This window comes from Nylanderia fulva, unplaced genomic scaffold (genome assembly GCF_048542155.1).
Source record: "Nylanderia fulva isolate GAGA-0341 unplaced genomic scaffold, ASM4854215v1 Scaffold11, whole genome shotgun sequence".
Taxonomy (NCBI): domain Eukaryota; kingdom Metazoa; phylum Arthropoda; class Insecta; order Hymenoptera; family Formicidae; genus Nylanderia; species Nylanderia fulva.
Window position 1 is genome coordinate 3284738 of NW_028189302.1, and position 17078 is coordinate 3301815.

The window sequence follows — 17078 nt, forward strand, 5'->3', positions numbered from 1 at the left end:
CGAGAAAAAAATATATTTTTTTTTACTCTTAGACATTATTTTTTTCTTAAATGCATCTTTTATCAAACAATTTTATCTGTATTGAATATTGAGAAATTAAATTTCGTTTATCGTCATCGAACAAAATTTTAATTTATTTCATTGCAAGAAGAAAATGTAATTATAGATGCTTGCGCAATTCAAAATTCTAATTTAGTATAAGTTAATATAAAATAAATTATATATAAATATATAAATGATTAAATAAAGTTTGAAGTATATGTCGATTGCACGAAAATGTATAATCTTCCAAATTGAATTTCTAATGTCCAACAGAGAGCGGTAAAATCATAAAAGATTTATCTTAATATTATTATATCGCAAGTGACTTCAGTCGACGAGATGAACTCTCGGTGAAACCGGGGTCAAACTCGAAGGGACAGTCATGTGCCATGAATGTGACGCGACTGAAGGGCACCGTGTCCCATCAACGTAGAATCTGCGCGCGAGCGCGGCAATTCTCGGGATTAGGATTAAATATTGATGGCGCCGGCTGATACAGATTAATGTACATTCACCGGGCATCTCGATCTCCTCAATCTAACCGACGCGAGCGTTATTTGTCTCTCGTTCTCCGTCGAGGAGAAACGGTCGATTCCCGGCTGCTTCCTCCATGACGAAGGACGAAGAGGGATCTCTGATTACCACCTCGCACGGATTGTCGAGTCCTCTTATCTGCTCCGTTTCTCTCTTTATCGTACCAAGTTCCCGTTCTTACCTCGTCCCCTTAACCATCCTCTCTCAGCCTACTTCGGTTATGATGAACGGTGTCGCTGAGGGAGGCATTTATCCCGAGATACAACGTCCTGGGGGAATCTATTAGCGTGGCTCGGATAGATGTGAGCTTATTTACTCTCGCGATAACGTCGAATTATCTCGAAGAGCAAAACAGGTTCGAAAATATGCTTTTTCCGGAATTGAGACGAAAGATTCTTTCTTGTTATAATAGAATAATAAAATTTTGATCGAACGCAAAGCTCATGATATCATCTCGATCTAGTACTCACACTCGAACGGCCGTGATCGATCAACGAATAAGAGAGAGAGAGGCTCGTTGCTGAAACACCGCGACGAAAAAAGAGAGCCGAGCCGATTAAAGAGTGCTGCGTAACGAATGTTTTGACCGCGATCGTTGGTTGTAATTAATGGCGCCGAGACAGCCCGCGCCGTGTAATAATCGGTAATTACTCACGGTAATTAAATAATACGTTTATCGCGATGGATCAGCCGGGTGGCCCCCGAAATATCGACTCACGACGAGGACGACGCGTCTCCGACGCGAGACCGATAAATCTTCTCTTCGAGTTTTACTCCCACCTTTTGCAAGAGCTGCTGGCGGTTTGCCCTGAAATTCGAGCGCGCGAGATAATGCGCCGTTGAACGAATACGAGCATCGAGAGAGTGGTTTCCGTCTTCCTGTCGCGCATTCGCAAGTATACTTGGGCCTTATTCTTACCTAGGCTCCACTTGACGCCACGTTCAATGCCAAGTGTGACTCGGAATCCCATTTGCCTAATGACCGGTTTCGCCAACTTTATCACCGTTGTCAGTTAACTTTATCCTTAGCTTAAATCGATTAACTCTTTCTCTGCAATTAAAATCGGGAAGCGCGACAAGGGAGCAAAGTGAACTAAATTAAGTAACGTTGATAAAGTTGAACGAGAGATTTATGATTTTTGCAACGCGTCATAATTCAAGAATGTGGACTTGATTTATTAAGTATTTATGAATCTCGCAATATTTTTGCAACTTGGTTCGTGCTCTTTGGATGAAAAATATATTTGTTAATATGTATAATATATTGCATTAAATCGTGTGAATTGCATATATGTTTGTTATCACAAGTTTGAAAAATGGATAGGCAACACCTTTCTCGCATCTGGCTCAGCCTAGCGGAACGCGGATTAGTCTCCGTGATATCGGAGCAAACAAATGGCGTCATTCTTCCGAGAAACGTTCCACTTAATAACGCGGATAACCCCGACCTCCGTTTTTCATCCGTAAAGACGTCCGACTGCTCCTTCTTACGCATTTGTCAGCCGCGGTCAGTTTTCGCAAGCGTCGCTGTTCGTGATCGGCCTGTCAAGCATAGATTCTCCTTTCTCAAAAGGAATCGAGAAAGTAAACGAACAAAATTAACTCGTAATTATTTGAAACGAGAGAAAGAAACAAAAATTAGAAATGTTTATGATAATAGTTTCACTAAAATTTAAAGGATGAAATTTCCTCAAAAATTTATTAAGTTTGTTCAAGGAATTTTAAACCGAAATACTCTCGGGAGATACTCTGCAAAGGCTCGAGACAATCATGAATCCTTTTGTGTATTTTTTTTTAGTCGTTTCGTAATTTTTGAAACAAAGTGTATTGTTAGTGGAGGAGAACGAAAAAAAAAAAAAAGAAGACGACCGTGCGGCTGCTAAGCGGCAGACAGGATTGTGGCGACTATTTGACCGCAAAGGAAGAGAGGAGGATGTGCGGTCAACGGGGTCCCCGTTGAGATTAATGTGTCGCCTCCTATCACCGGTGATTGACAGCGCCGTGACCGCGACAAAGCGCCGACGTCCGTCGCGCCACTTTGTCCCCTTAAGTTTGCACACCGACTTGTCCGGCGAACGTCGTCGCGTTATTGAAAGTCTAACTTTTCTGGTTTTATAACAGCTTTCGTATATTACCTTTACGATAATAATTTCCTCCTTTCATTATACACATATATTATAAATGGACTTTTTTCCTCTCGAAGAGGCACATAATTACGAACGAAATACGCACATAATAATTATATAGATTTAATATTTTCACCGCAATCACTTTTAATACGCGAAGTAGGGTAATAAAATGCGTACGCGCGTATATATATATATATATATATATATATATATATATATATATTTCTCGATACAACGTCGTATTCAAATTACGCCCGGGGAAATTACAAAGCCACCGTGCTTAAAGCCAAAGCGTATCCAAGGAGAGCTTCTCATCAACGGAAGAAAAGTTTTGCAAACAGGTAGCATCGCTTTCCAGTCGATCCCGCGGGTCTGTCGGCAATTAGCCGGGCAGGTCGCGGGGGTAATTAGATGAAGGTTTAATTGCAGGCGCTGCTCGTCGTAGCTCGTAAACGAGAAAAGCTCGCCTGTCTCCGAGGTGCAATTCTCCGCATATTTACATCCCCCGCGGGACGACTGGAAAGGGCCGCGGAGAAAGGGATATATAAGGCAGGCAGAAAAGGGGCCCGGGTTTTAGGGACGAAGGCGGTTCCCCTTTCGACGGTTTTACCGTTCCCCCCGGTCGTCTTAAAAGAAAGGGTTAATTAAAAACAACAAAAGCTATCCGCGTCATTAGCGCCCGTTTGTATGCGCCGCGTTTTAGCGTTAGCGTTAACCCTCAGCCAAGCTCTTTTCGACCTCGACCTTAACGAGGTTACGTCGACAGAGTCCCGGAGCATTCGCGGGAAAAAGGGAAGATCGATCGAGCGGTGCGAGAAAAAAAAAGCGTTTCGATCTCTCTAAGGCCTCTCGGTATTCCGACCGCGAAACGCGCGAATCTTTCCCGGCCGCTCCGATGAGATTGCACTTCTCGACTGCGCAGGAAGGAACATGTAGGGCCCCACGCGCGGAAGCGCCGTGTCACGCGAGCCACGGGCGTTTTAACGTTTCACGAACGACGTAATTGGATCGGGGGCAGCGTTCATTTGGCTAGCCGCGATCGTTTCTCGATGCCGTGGTGATTTCAAACCAAATTGGACAGTATACTGCGTTTTAAAGCATCGCTATTCGAATCTCGGGATTTTCAAGACATCGTATTTCTTTATTATCCTCGGTTAATCAATCTAAAGATTCGTCAAAAAGATAACTGGGTGTATACATGTTTAAACGTAGGGCTTATTAATTAATTAATTTAATAAAATAAAATTATATTGTTGTAGTGATAAATTAACAAAGTTAGAACTCATTTAATATTTTATGATCATGCATATTTTACTTTTTATGCATTTTTCTGATTTGCGTTTAATTAATTTGTTTATGTATATTATACATTGTAGTACAGATTATTTTTTACGAGACTAAAAAGTTTGACCAGAAGTCGGAGTCGAAGTTTCTTTGTTGCCTACAATTTCGCATTAAAACAAGCCGGTATTGCGGCATTTGTAATTATATTAAGTCTCGCGAAAATCACATACAGACGGTATCCTTGACGCCAGATTGGAGTCCGCCGCGACGGTCGCAGCGAGGAATTTACTAAGATGGATGAGGACGTCGTGTCGGACGCTCGTGCCACACTCACAGTAACGCGGTTGTAATTAGCAAGAACTTGGAGTGGCCCCCGAGTTCGTTCAAAGTTCCTTCGATCAAGTTCACGTACATACATTGTATTTCGAAATTTTTTTTTTTTATTTCGAACAAAATTATTTTTCGTCATTGTATCATTTCGATGAGCATAAGTTTCAATACATAAATCATTATCAAATATATTTATAAAAGGAATTAATCAAGTAAAATTAAGTAAGATCAATAAGAGCAACTATGTATTAATAATGCCAGAATAAAATAAAATATTGAATGCCACTCTCACAGTAACGCTGTTGTAATTCAGCAAGAACTTGGAGTGGCCCCCGAGTTCGTTCAAAGTTCCTTCGATCAAGTTCACGTACATACATTGTATTTCGAGGTTTTTTTTTTTTATTTCGAACAAAATTATTTTTCGTCATTGTATCATTTCGATGAGCATAAGTTTCAATACATAAATCATTATCAAATATATTTATAAAAAGAATTAATCAAGTAAAATGAAGTAAGATCAATAAGAGCAACTACGTATTATAATAATGCCAGAATAAAATAAAATATTGAATGTGCATATTGAACTATATAAAACACTTTCGTGTCGCTTTATTATGTTGAATTGACAAAAGTACATATTGCGCGCACCTCTGAGATAAGAGATTGAAAGAAGGCGCTGCTGGTGATTAAACAAACACAATTTTATACGCGCTCGCTTGGAACTGAATATGCGCGGATTTATCTCGTGCGATTTTTAGCCAAAAATCGTGCAAGTCGCTAGTCGTATCCATCCGTAACTCTAGCGAGGAGATTTCGCGCGGTAGATAAGAGCGCGAAACGAAGTGCTATGCGAGAAATAAAGCGGGACGCCGAGAAACGGTTCCGTAATTACACGTTTGGAAGTACGCGGCTCTTGCAGATTGACATCAAGCTTTTCGGGCCGCGGCCTCCGCGAGCAGCGTACCGTGCATAAGAAACTTTGTATTAGCGAATAATTCTGCGAAACAGCCGCGTTATCAGCAACGACTTCTTAAGCCCTGAAAAAGCTATTGCGGGCTTATCACGGGCGGATCTGACATTTTCCGCGAGGACTCTCGAACTCTCCTAATTCTCGAGCGCGCGAGCAGCGAAGATATCGATCGTCTCGAAAACGAAGAAACGGAGCGCGTTCGCTCTTTCCCATTCTCTCTCCCTGACAATATTTCGCGATAAATAGTCGTATCTATTCCACGAGGTGACTGCGAAAATCTCCGTCGACATTTATATGTCTTATTCTCCCGCCTTTATTTCGCTCGGCCACGACGAGGCTCTCTCTAACCGAAGTTATCTCCCCCGCAAATATATATTAATGCGAGTGATATATCAGCTGGCCCCGCGAGGGACAAAACGTTAAATATTGGATAAGTTGCTCGCGGTCGGCCTGCCGAGACCGAATCTCGGTGATGGATGGTCCGCCGCTGACTGTCATAACAACTTCGGCGCTGGTACTTGCTCGATACTCGCGAGATGTCCACGTTGGAAGATGGAAAGGTCCGTGGGTAAAAGTGACTGCCTCCTCGTATCGAGGCGCACCGGGGAACTCTCCGATCATCGGAGACCCCGGGATTATTAACTCTCGATCTTGCCACAGCGTGTTCGAATCTTATTTCAACTTGGATTTGCTTTTAACCGCCGACCATACTTTACGACTTGATTGAATGTGCCAGATTATGGACACGGTAGAATATATATATACATGTGTGTATATGTATATAAAATATATTTTTATATCAATTGTAATATTATTTTTGTTATTTAAATTAATTTATTTATATTATTATGTAAAATAATTTTATGTATACCTATACATAAAATATTTTATATATGCATATATTATATATGTATATACGTTTCACTATTTATAATCTGTCCATATTTAATCAAATTACAAAACATGCTTAACGATGAAAAGCACAAATCTAAAAATAAATAAAATCATAAGAAATATATTTAGATATGTATTTCTCGATTTATCTCGTGTCTCGCGAGAAAAATCTATGCATCCAAAATGGAATAATCAGTCTCGGGGAACTGGTAATTGGCTGACCGGTATTCCGGAATGTTTCAAACAACCGTTTACCCGAAGGCGGTATTCTATTAGCGGAGAGGCCAAGTAGTGTCACGTCGACGCACGCGTCCCTCGAGGATCAACCCTTTGCCGGTTCCTGCATAATCCACGACCCCGTAGAGACTCAGCGCGAAATTAGAGGCCCCTTTCCAATCCGGCGTTCTCCAGCGTCGAGATGATTTAAGGCAGAATTATCAGGAGGAATCCAATAACGAGGACCGCGGAATATGTACCGCAATGAATTAAGATTCAGAGGCGTCTCTCCCCTCATTTCTCGAAGAATGATGCCAAATAATAAGATGCCGACGGTCGTAGAACACAAACACGCTGCATTGCGACGTACACATACCATCCTATATTCCATTTTAGCCGCTGAAAACCAGAATTTATTCGCTTAATGAAAAGTTCATTTTTAATATAATATTTATTATTTTTTCAAATATCTAATAATGTGTACATATTCCAAGCAAATTATAAAAATCAAATTTTTCACATTTCTATCAATCTGAACACAAGTACTTTTCTCGTAGAAGATAAAATAGTTATCAGTTGACGTCGTCACTGTCGTTATTCTAATTGCTAAGGATATCGGAGACTTCTAACGGAGCGAAAACACGTTCGAGGAAGAGTCGACGCCGAGATCTTACGGAGAATAACGTGTGCATGAAATATAAAGAGTCGAGAGTGAGCTTCGCCGTTATAGAAATTGATAGTGAACGTCGGCGGAATTTGCGTGGCTGAGAGATACACGTGAGGGACGAAGAGAAATCAGGCGCGTATCTTCTCGCTCGCGTAGAAAGTCCGATCCGAGGAAAAGAATTCGGTGTGTGCAGCAGGCATTCGTGGAAATGATAACGCGCGGCCCGATGTCACGGAAAGGGGTTATCGCTCAAGACAACCGGCCTATGACATCGATCAGTCTGTGTCACTCGATGTGAACGCTCATATCGTTCAACATTAATTATTATTGCCTCTTCGACACTTCTCGGAGTCCGCGTAGAAAACATTATGTCCGTGTTTGTCGCGATAACCACGATAATCCCCGGTACATGTCGTGAAGATTCATCTTGGTTCGCCGGCTGTCATCTCTCGTGTGTTACGAAAACCGAATGAATCGATGTATATACGCTTGTCTTTCGTGATAGATAATGATATCTGTGTCATTGGAATCTTGCGACGCACTTGCAGCAAATGCGTGAATATCAAACGCGTTGATATAAAACTTTTTCTTTCCATGCGATTTACAAACACTACAATTTCAACTATTAATGAGCGATGTTATAGAATTTTAAAAGAATTCAAATCTCGTTATCTTCATTTTATATAGATATTTTTTTATGTACATCACAAATCAGTCTATTTTCATATTGCACTTGACAATTGTTTACCATGTCTGATTTCTGATATGCATAAGAATATCTACATAAAATTAAGAGAAGAGAATATCGTACAATTAAGAGAAGAGATAATTTGAATATGCATATTTTAAATCTACGTTTTATTCATATTAACGACACACTATTTTCAACATCGAGAGAGAGTTTAAAAAAGCGTATAGCTTTCGGTGAGATGTTGATTCGCAGTTCTATTTGTTTTTGCCCTCCAAATATTTTAACGTAGCGCGAAAAGAAGACAGCACTTTTCGATCCGACGATGTGTATATTCGCGTCCTGACGTCCGCGAGTAGCACGTGACCGACCCACTTCGTAGCACCTAATATAACCCGCTATTCGATCGCATGCCTCCGTCAGTTTTACGGTGTAAACAGACCGTGGGCGAGGCCCGTCACTCTGCGGATAAACTCGCCTTGACAGAGTGCAGGTCCCCCAGGAAATACTCGACCACGAAAATCCCGCAACTCTCTCTCTCTCTCTCATCGACGTGAATCCCTTTCCACGAAAGCTAACGAGAAAAAAAAATCGGGGATCAATTTCTCTAAGACCACGTGGTGTCTTCCTGTCACGACTGACAGTTCGATGAAGAACAACTGTCAGATTGGCGTTATGTTAATGCAGTACATTTTGATAAAAGGGGAGATAATTTTTCATATATTGTGATTTTGATTTATAAAATTTATGGATTAAACATAAATTTCTCTTACATCAATTTTTCGAGGCAAGAAGCTTGATCGATTGAATCACATTTTTTACACTACACATGTATTATAGGACTTCTAATAATTAATATAAAAAAAGAAATATAAAAAAGTGAAATATAAAAAATATAAAGGTTGAAATATAAAAAAAGTGTTTGCATTTATCTATTTCTGTCGACTTTGATGTACATTGTCGCTCTCGAGATGCTGAGAAAAGAGCGATCGCGCGCACTGGACGACGACGACGACGACGACGAGGACGAGGATAACGTGTGCACGGGTTATGAATGGAGGCAGTGTGCGGTCACGTCAATGCGTTAAGCGTGCGTGAGGTTAGTTACGCATCGTTTGCCGACCCCAGGGGTGTTCACTCCCGAGTAACTTACAGCGGAGCGAACGTGCTGCGGGGGTGCTATCACAACATGGTTCTCCCGTTACCGAGCGGTGATCGAAGTCGCGCAGAACGAGATAGGGACGGGAATGGTCGCTTCTATAACGGAACAAGTATCGATGCGTCGATGTCTGCGTCGTTATACAAGAATACTGTGAAAGGATTCGCTTTTTTTTTCACCCGGATGACACGGGTGTAAGACGAGACAGAAGAGAAGGAGATTAAGGGGATAACGCTACCGAAGGATCTTCTTGTTTTTTTTTATGCACCACTGTCGAGTCGGCAGTGACAAAAACAAGAGATCGTATAGCTCGAACCATGTATTATGGATAGGCACGGACAGAGATCCGTTTGTGTTCGCGCTATCGTCGTGCAGTGGCGTACGTCCGTCGAGATATCGGACAAGGGTGCTATCACATTTGTCGTCCGACAACTCAGACATGCGTCCAAAGGATGCGGCCGAGATGGAGACGTTTAAAAGACTCTGTCTAATATTTCAAACATCTGTTAAATGTCTGTTGTGCTTTCGCAACTGTTTGGCAGCGTGGCGTAGGAAACGTATTGTCAATTATAATTCCTACTAATTTAATTTGGATTTTCTCATTTTTTACTCTGTCAAATTAGTCGTACTATAAGCAATGAATAATGATATATACTAATAATTAATCTCTCGATTTTAATAACGCGAGAAACTCTAGTTGTTTAAAATAAATGGTGATTTTTTTTTTCTATTTCGCAGCTTGCGAAATTTTTGAGAGAACAAATTAGCCAATAATATTCTGTAACGAAATATTTTTAAATGAAACTCTTGTGATAAATCGCGCATTCGCCAAAGTCGAGGCTACACCAATGTCGGCGCATAATTTCAGAGGAAACGCAACCATAAGGGGAACGTTGAGTGGTATACACTGTCGAACGCAGTTAATAACTGTCTAGTAACACAGCAGCCACACTTCTTTCGAAGCGTGCCCGAGTCTTGCGCACGTCAATGATAATTAGCACCGCGTTACAGTAATTCCGTGTACTTAGACGATCCATTTTATAACGCATCGCGAATGCTCTTGTAGGTCAATAATCGTCCTCCGGTAATCGGATCTGTCATAACATAAATGTCGAATGCTTGAAATGCAAATCGGAGAGTATTCTATATCGCCTTGTATAAAACAACTCGAATTTCTCTTACATATGCATATACATAGCTTCTAAAAAATAATGTTAGTATATTTTGTGAAAATTCATTGACTAGTAACGATAATATTTTTTCACGCTTTTCATCATTTCATCAACCGAATACCGATTTAAAATCTTTCATCGTATCTGTCATGCTAATTTAGCGAGATATGCTGTGTATCAGTACGATCGCGCGCGAGATGTGAAAGCCTTTAATGAGCCCGCGTCCACAATCTGCGCGACTGTCTTTGGGCTCGGTCAATTTACCGCCGGATACATGCGATCCCCGTTGCGAATGTTGCGGACAGCATGTGCTGGCGGGAGATAAGAGAAATTATCGTTAAAAACACGCCAGCGTGTCCGCTGTCGGCACGACTCATCGTCTCCCTTTTTCGTCCTGCGCGCATCGAGAGGGCACTCCTCTGTATAAGCGGTTGCACTTAGGTTTTTGCCCGGTCGAACGAATCTCCGGTCGAATCGAGAAAAAAGAAAGCAGATTCGCGATCGCGCGCACCCGGGGACGACAACGACGGGGTGACCCGGGGATCCATTATCTCGCCCGCGCGTCTCTCGCTCTAACGAGGTCTCCCGCGCGAAATTAATGAAACGCAGGAGGGCACGAACGCGCTCGCGCGCGTGGATAAGTTATTATTAATGAGCCGGCGGCTCGCGCGGCCATTTCTGCCCGGCGGTGAATGAAACGCGTCGCGGGACTACATGAGTGATTTCACTACTCCACTTGCTTTTTGCGGCGCGACGAGGCGCGCTAACGAGAATCACCAGCGTGCCTCGCGATATAAAGTTCATCAGAGGAAGCCTCTGAATTCTGTTAATCAGAACTCGGGATTATATTCCAAATTTTTATTCTTTTTCGAAATTAAAAAAATATCATGAAATTGCTCAATTTGAGTTCACTAGGATATTTAGACATTTTTTTTATACCAAGCGAGACACAATTTAAAAAATAAATATTAGTAATATAAGGAAATACTAATCACATTATTATTATTAAAACAAATCTAATTATAGGACATAAATAAAAAAAATTATAATTAGATTTATTACACATAAAATAATTCTTTATTAAGTAATTTAATAGCATCACTAAAAGGTTGAAATAATCCTATATATCCTACTTTATTAGGCCCTTTACGAATTTGAATATATCTTAAAATTTTTCGTTCCAATAAAGTTAAAAAAGCTACCCCCACTAATATAATTAACAACAAAATTAATAATCTTAATATATTTAACAAACTATAATAATATAATCTTAAATTTTGACAAATTATTACTTGTACAATTTTTTTTTATTATACATCATTTAAATTCTAAATTTAATACACTTAAATTCTGCCAAAGTAATTTATTCATTAAAAAAAATATAATTTCAAAAAAAAGTCCTAAAAGCGAGACACTTAGAAGTACATATAATTGAAGGAAAAGTGAAAAATATTTGAAGCGACGTGTCTGGATAAGAATGCGAGAGCAAGACGCCGCGAGATAATTCGTGTGTGAAAAGAGAAAGAAGTAGAAGACTGATAAAGCCGAAGGGGAGAGAGACAGGGAGATGAGTAAGAGTGCATTTGCCCGGTCCTAGTCCATTATTTCGCGGCGGAGAAAAATAAAACCAGCCGCACATAATCCTCCGGTAATCCCGAATACGTTCGGGGCGCCAAGGGCGAATTACTTTAGTTTGCAACTTTAGCCCGATAATCACGGCGTGCCCCTCCTTGTTCCTTTCGTTCTTTCTCTCTCTCTCCGCCCGCTCGTTCTACCTCCTTCGCGAAGCATAAAAACGGGCGTTCCATAATTGATTTTGTTCTTCGAAAGTTGGCATGCGCGGCCCCCCGACAACGCATGTTGGGGGCCGCGGTAACGCGAAACTTGCGAAAAGCCTCGGCGCCGTGCTCGAGTGGGTCTCGAAGCCGTTAAAAGTTTTGTAACGATCCCTCGCGGAAATTCCCGATCGTCCGACCGTCCGCGAACTTCCAGCTCTCGCCCGACAATGGGAGAACTAACAGGGTTAAGAGAGAGAGAGAGAGGGCTAAAGACTTCGACCGCCCTCGTTCGCGTCGCTCGCACTTCCGGTCTGAGTTCGCGAAGGGGGTGGAAACTGCCACGATGAGAACGACACTCGAGCGAGGGCCGGAATAATGATAATTAAACTTGCGAGCGGAAAGGAGAGAGTTAGGTTGTTGGATCCATCGGTTTTTTGTGCCACTTAACACGAAAATTCGGAATAATCATAGGAAGGAATTGTGCGTGCGATATATATTGTGTTTCGTTCGCAATCAAAGTGTATATAAAGTTAAAAGGCAGCTCGAGGAGGAAGTATATAGTAATTGGACTTGGGGAAAACTGCTTTCAGCAACTTTGTAATTTAAAATTTGTTTCACCCTCGCGTCCTATTTCTCATAAATGGAGAATTGTGTAGATTTTACACATTTTTTTTAAAAATTCCATTTTTAAATAAATAAAATACGAATGAAATAACTCATTGACAAGTGGTTCGGCCGGACTTTTTCTCCTTTTCAAGTACTTAGCTATGTTAAATCTACATTTTAGGAGGCAGCATATATACTGCGACCGCACGCATTAATAATAACGTACGTTCGGATAATTTAACGTCGTATCCGCAGAAACTTTCGAACTGCTTAACCTCGCGGTAAAGGGGTTAACGATCTTACATCACCGTCTTCCTATTCGGGCAAATTTTCACTCGCATACTTTTCACGCAACGACGTAAACAGTGCGGTGTATCGGTGTGCTGCTGCGTCTCGCGATATTCATGGCACGGTCTGATGTATGGCGACAGAACTGGCAATTATTATCGGTGTATTACCGCGGTAAGCGTGCCTGGCCGTCATTGGAATTACCATATACTGTTATTTCAAATCCGCTTTTACAGTCGCCTCTAATGACAGTGGCGTTATATCTTCCCTCGACCCTTCTCGGAGTCCTTCGCCACCGACCATCAATCTGGCGGAAGGTAACCCGGCCTCCTTCGGCAACGGTCGTGCAGTAAACGTGTATCTAATCTGTCGGTGTTAATCTACTATATAATTATAAGATTAGTTTTAATAATAATTTTTTTCTCTCTCTCGGATGACTTTTTTTGTACGCGCTCACATGTGTGCTATTTATCTCTTCTCGCAACTTTTATCTTTTAGTTTTTTATATTTTAATAACCGCAAGACAGACAGCCCGGCATTAAAATTTATTTTATTCTTCGTTTTCGAAATTTATTCAATCAGTCTAGATTCTCAGTTTTGGGTAGTGAAAAATTTACTTAATTGTTACCGTAAAACTTTTTTACGCAAAATTATCTGCAAAAAGCAGCTGATAAGTAGCACTGTCGAGCGCGCAGAAGGAGCATAGCTCGTATTATCTCGCTGAACGCATTGCCGAAGATGGCACGACAGTTGCCGAGGAGAAAATCGCGCCGTCGAGCAGCAGAACGCATTAATACTGCAGTTAACGCGGCTTTCACACCGGGGATTTCTTTTTCATGTCTCGAGATAGACGACGACGAGGTGGAGGAGGAGGCTGGATCGCCACGAGGTGGACGAGGCACAGACGGTCTCTCGAAGTAGGACTCGACCGCTCGGCGTTTCAAAGCCGACAGTCCACCTCGTATAAATCATTCTAATAACCGTGCGGTTCCACCTGCGGACTCGCTAAAACGCATATACGCGTATTATACATATACAATATATATATGTACCTGCATACATACATATATATATATATATACGCGCGAGCGTACATTTCGTTTGCCCCGCGCGAATATCGCATGCATTATTCAGAGACCCGGAGACTGGCTGCAACCATCGCGCGAGACCGGCTTTGCATAAGCGCTGACGAGGAAAACCGCGCGCGCGGATATAGGCGATTCTCGATTTGTATTCATCGATAACCATCGACGCAAAAGCGTTATAATTGCTCCCGGGCTTGTTCTTTTTTTTTTTGCAATTTTTTTGAGACTCTTTCTAGCGCGGCCTGGCGCCTCCTTTATTAACCTTCGCGATACAACATCGGTCTAATTTCACCAAAAAACCGGTCGAATCAAATGGCGATCTCAAAATGAAAGATTTGTAAGTTAAGCTTATGTTTATTTCTTTCATCGATTTTTTTTTGTCTCACAAGCGGTATCTTATTAATTATATAAATTCATCAACATCGGTCTAATTTCACCAAAAAATCGGTTGAATAACATTTGCGATTTTAAAACGAAAGATTTGTAAGTTAAACTTATGCTTATTTCTTTCATCGATTTGTTTGTCTCATGTACAAGCGGTATTTCATTAATTATATAAATTCGACAACATCGGTCTAATTTCACCAAAAAATCGGTTGAATAAAATTTGCGATCTCAAAATGAAAGATTTGTAAGTTAAGCTTATGTTTATTTCTTTCATCGATTTTTTGTCTCACAAGCGGTATCTTATTAATTATATAAATTCATCAACATCGGTCTAATTTCACCAAAAAATCGGTTGAATAACATTTGCGGTCTCAAAATGAAAGATTCGTAAGTTAAACTTATGCTTATTTCTTTCATCGATTTTTGTGTCTCACAAGCAGTATCTTATTAATTATATAAATTCGCATTCTTTGTTCGTTCGTCGCGTCTGTCCTCGAACATCGCTTTTTCGAAGCGCGATTACGGTGCACATTACGCATATATACGTATATACATGCCACCGTAGCTCGGTTAGCACGGCATAATTAGCGCAGCGTTGCTTTATTAGCAGGAGACAACGTCTCCCGGCCGACAGGCATTGTTAGTAACCGCCAGTAATTTCCCCGTGTTTGCGTTGGCCGTGCACGTGTTAATAAAGCCGTTTGCGTCCTACTCGTGAAGTATCGTGCAGCTCGTGCTGCAGTTAACGCGCTCGCGCCTGTTGTTTCATTCTCGGAGCCTAACACTCGGAGGTGTCATATTATTTATCAAATAAAGCAAGCGTCGGGAATAACGCGGATAGATAGATTATGAAGATTCTTACTCAAAGAAGAAGGTTTTCAAATGTCTATAATCGCTCAGTTTGACGAATTTTACAATATATTCTGCATAATTTAAGTCAACACGCTTACATCATATACGATTTGCTATGTAGATACTTTGTAAACAAAAAATGATAACGTCCATTCTTTATATCTTCGAGTTACGCAATCGAAACGTCACTTCTCGCCGTCAGAAAGGGCGTTCTCTTTGTCGTATACTGAAGGATTACGAAACCTCGATTTCGAAAGACGTCGTTTTCAAGTATCATCGGATTTAGGTCGACGCTGTTCGACACGGGTGGTCCCGCGCAGCATCAATCGCGACGATCATTCTTCGACGTGACGATCCGCAGACATCGATCATCAACAAAACCGAATTATCACCAGCTCGTTATTGATAATAAAGCATCGCTTTCGCATCTTTATGTGTAGACCGATATACATATATTTAGGTAATGGATGCTTCTCTCTTTTATTAGATAAAAAATAATTCTAACATTTGATCGAGGTAAATTTATTAATTTTAAGATCCAACATTGAGATTTACCTAACATTACTGATAACAAAATATTATTTTTGTATATTTACGTGTGACACATATTTAGTGTTTCCTTTATTAGATAAAAAAAAAATAAGTAATTTTGACGTACAACATTTCATCAAGATAAATTGATCAATTTTAATTACGGTCACTACTGAGCCAACATTGTAGATTCACTTAACGTTATAGACAATTTCCTCGTGAATAATGATAGGCATTACCGTTTGAAAAGGTCACGACATCATCGAAAGAAATTAATGTAGTCCTAGCGGGCATGCGCTTCCGGATCGTAAGCATTACGAACATATGACCGGCATTATTCCGCGGGAATGTATCATGACCGCTATTATCGTTAACTTGTAAATGTTGCCGGTTTAATGGTGTCTTAATTGAGTCGACCATTAGACCCTTCTGGCGCAGTGCCCTCATAATAAGGCGAATATTAAGATATTAGGCTCGTTTGCGCATAATACAGGAATTCTGATCGTTGACTGTGCGATTGCAACGGAAAAGTGTCAGCCGATTTTTAGTGAGAATGTAAAAAGTAACCGCCTGTTCTAAAGTATTCACTTTCTTATGTGCATATTCGGATAATTCAATTTAAAGATTATTCTAGAGCCACATAAGTCCATTTAATTAGCAGGATAATTTATTTAGTTAGAAAAATTTAGAATCGCCGATAGCATGATGCTTTGAATTAATATTTAAAACATAATGAAGCTGTCTGATTTAAAGATATAATTCTATATTTCCTAAAGAATAAATATTCAAGTATACATAGAAGACATAATCTCTTTTTCTCTCTCTCTAAAAAAAACGAAAAATTCGGATAAGATATCTTGATTAAAACACTTTAAACTAATTAGCTTAAATCATAGACGCTTATAACCCCAGTTTGCGAGTTTATATCTGTTTCCGTTATTCGGCCGTGATTAGCTGGATTTAACGTGACTTAACGCAGGTGAATTTGATCGTGTAAAGAAGATCGGGATGAAAAAATCGACTCGAGCCACGGGTGGAGTCGGAAGCGGCGCGGTAGAGCGAGCCTGATAGAGCCATAAATAGCGCCATAGCTCATTGATCCGCATAATCGCATGCATTACTGCTCTCCTCTCTCGCTGGCGTTTCGCTCGCGGTTTTCGCTTTTCGAGCCGGCGGCTATGTGCCGTGTGTACCATTACGCCGGCGAACGAGGAACCACCCTATTCACCCTCCGAGAATGCGCTTTCGACGGTGACGATTATCGCTGCCTGCATAAACGATTCGCGCGCGAGCCGACTCTATATCGATGATGATGTGCGCACCGTGATACCGCATATATATGTAGTATAAATATCAGTCGAAGAGGGGAAAAAAAGAATAAGGCGCGACAGGTGGTCACTTTAAATCGAAGAACTGAAATCACAGAAAGAAACATGTTATTTTCATTGCCACATCGTTTGGTACAA

At 40.8% G+C, this 17078-nt stretch overlaps 1 protein-coding gene and 1 long non-coding RNA gene across 2 annotated transcripts in view; one reads left to right on the forward strand and one right to left on the reverse strand.

Annotated features, from left to right (window-relative positions):
- Positions 1-17078, forward strand: part of LOC114943145 (uncharacterized) — a 234488-nt gene that overhangs the window by 95193 nt on the left and 122217 nt on the right. The window lies entirely within an intron of this gene.
- LOC114943146 (uncharacterized) lies at positions 6304-7485 on the reverse strand. Its single transcript, XR_003821958.2, has 2 exons — positions 6946-7485; positions 6304-6798 (listed from the first exon to the last, which is right to left on the reverse strand). It is a non-coding gene; the product is annotated as an uncharacterized LOC114943146 (long non-coding RNA).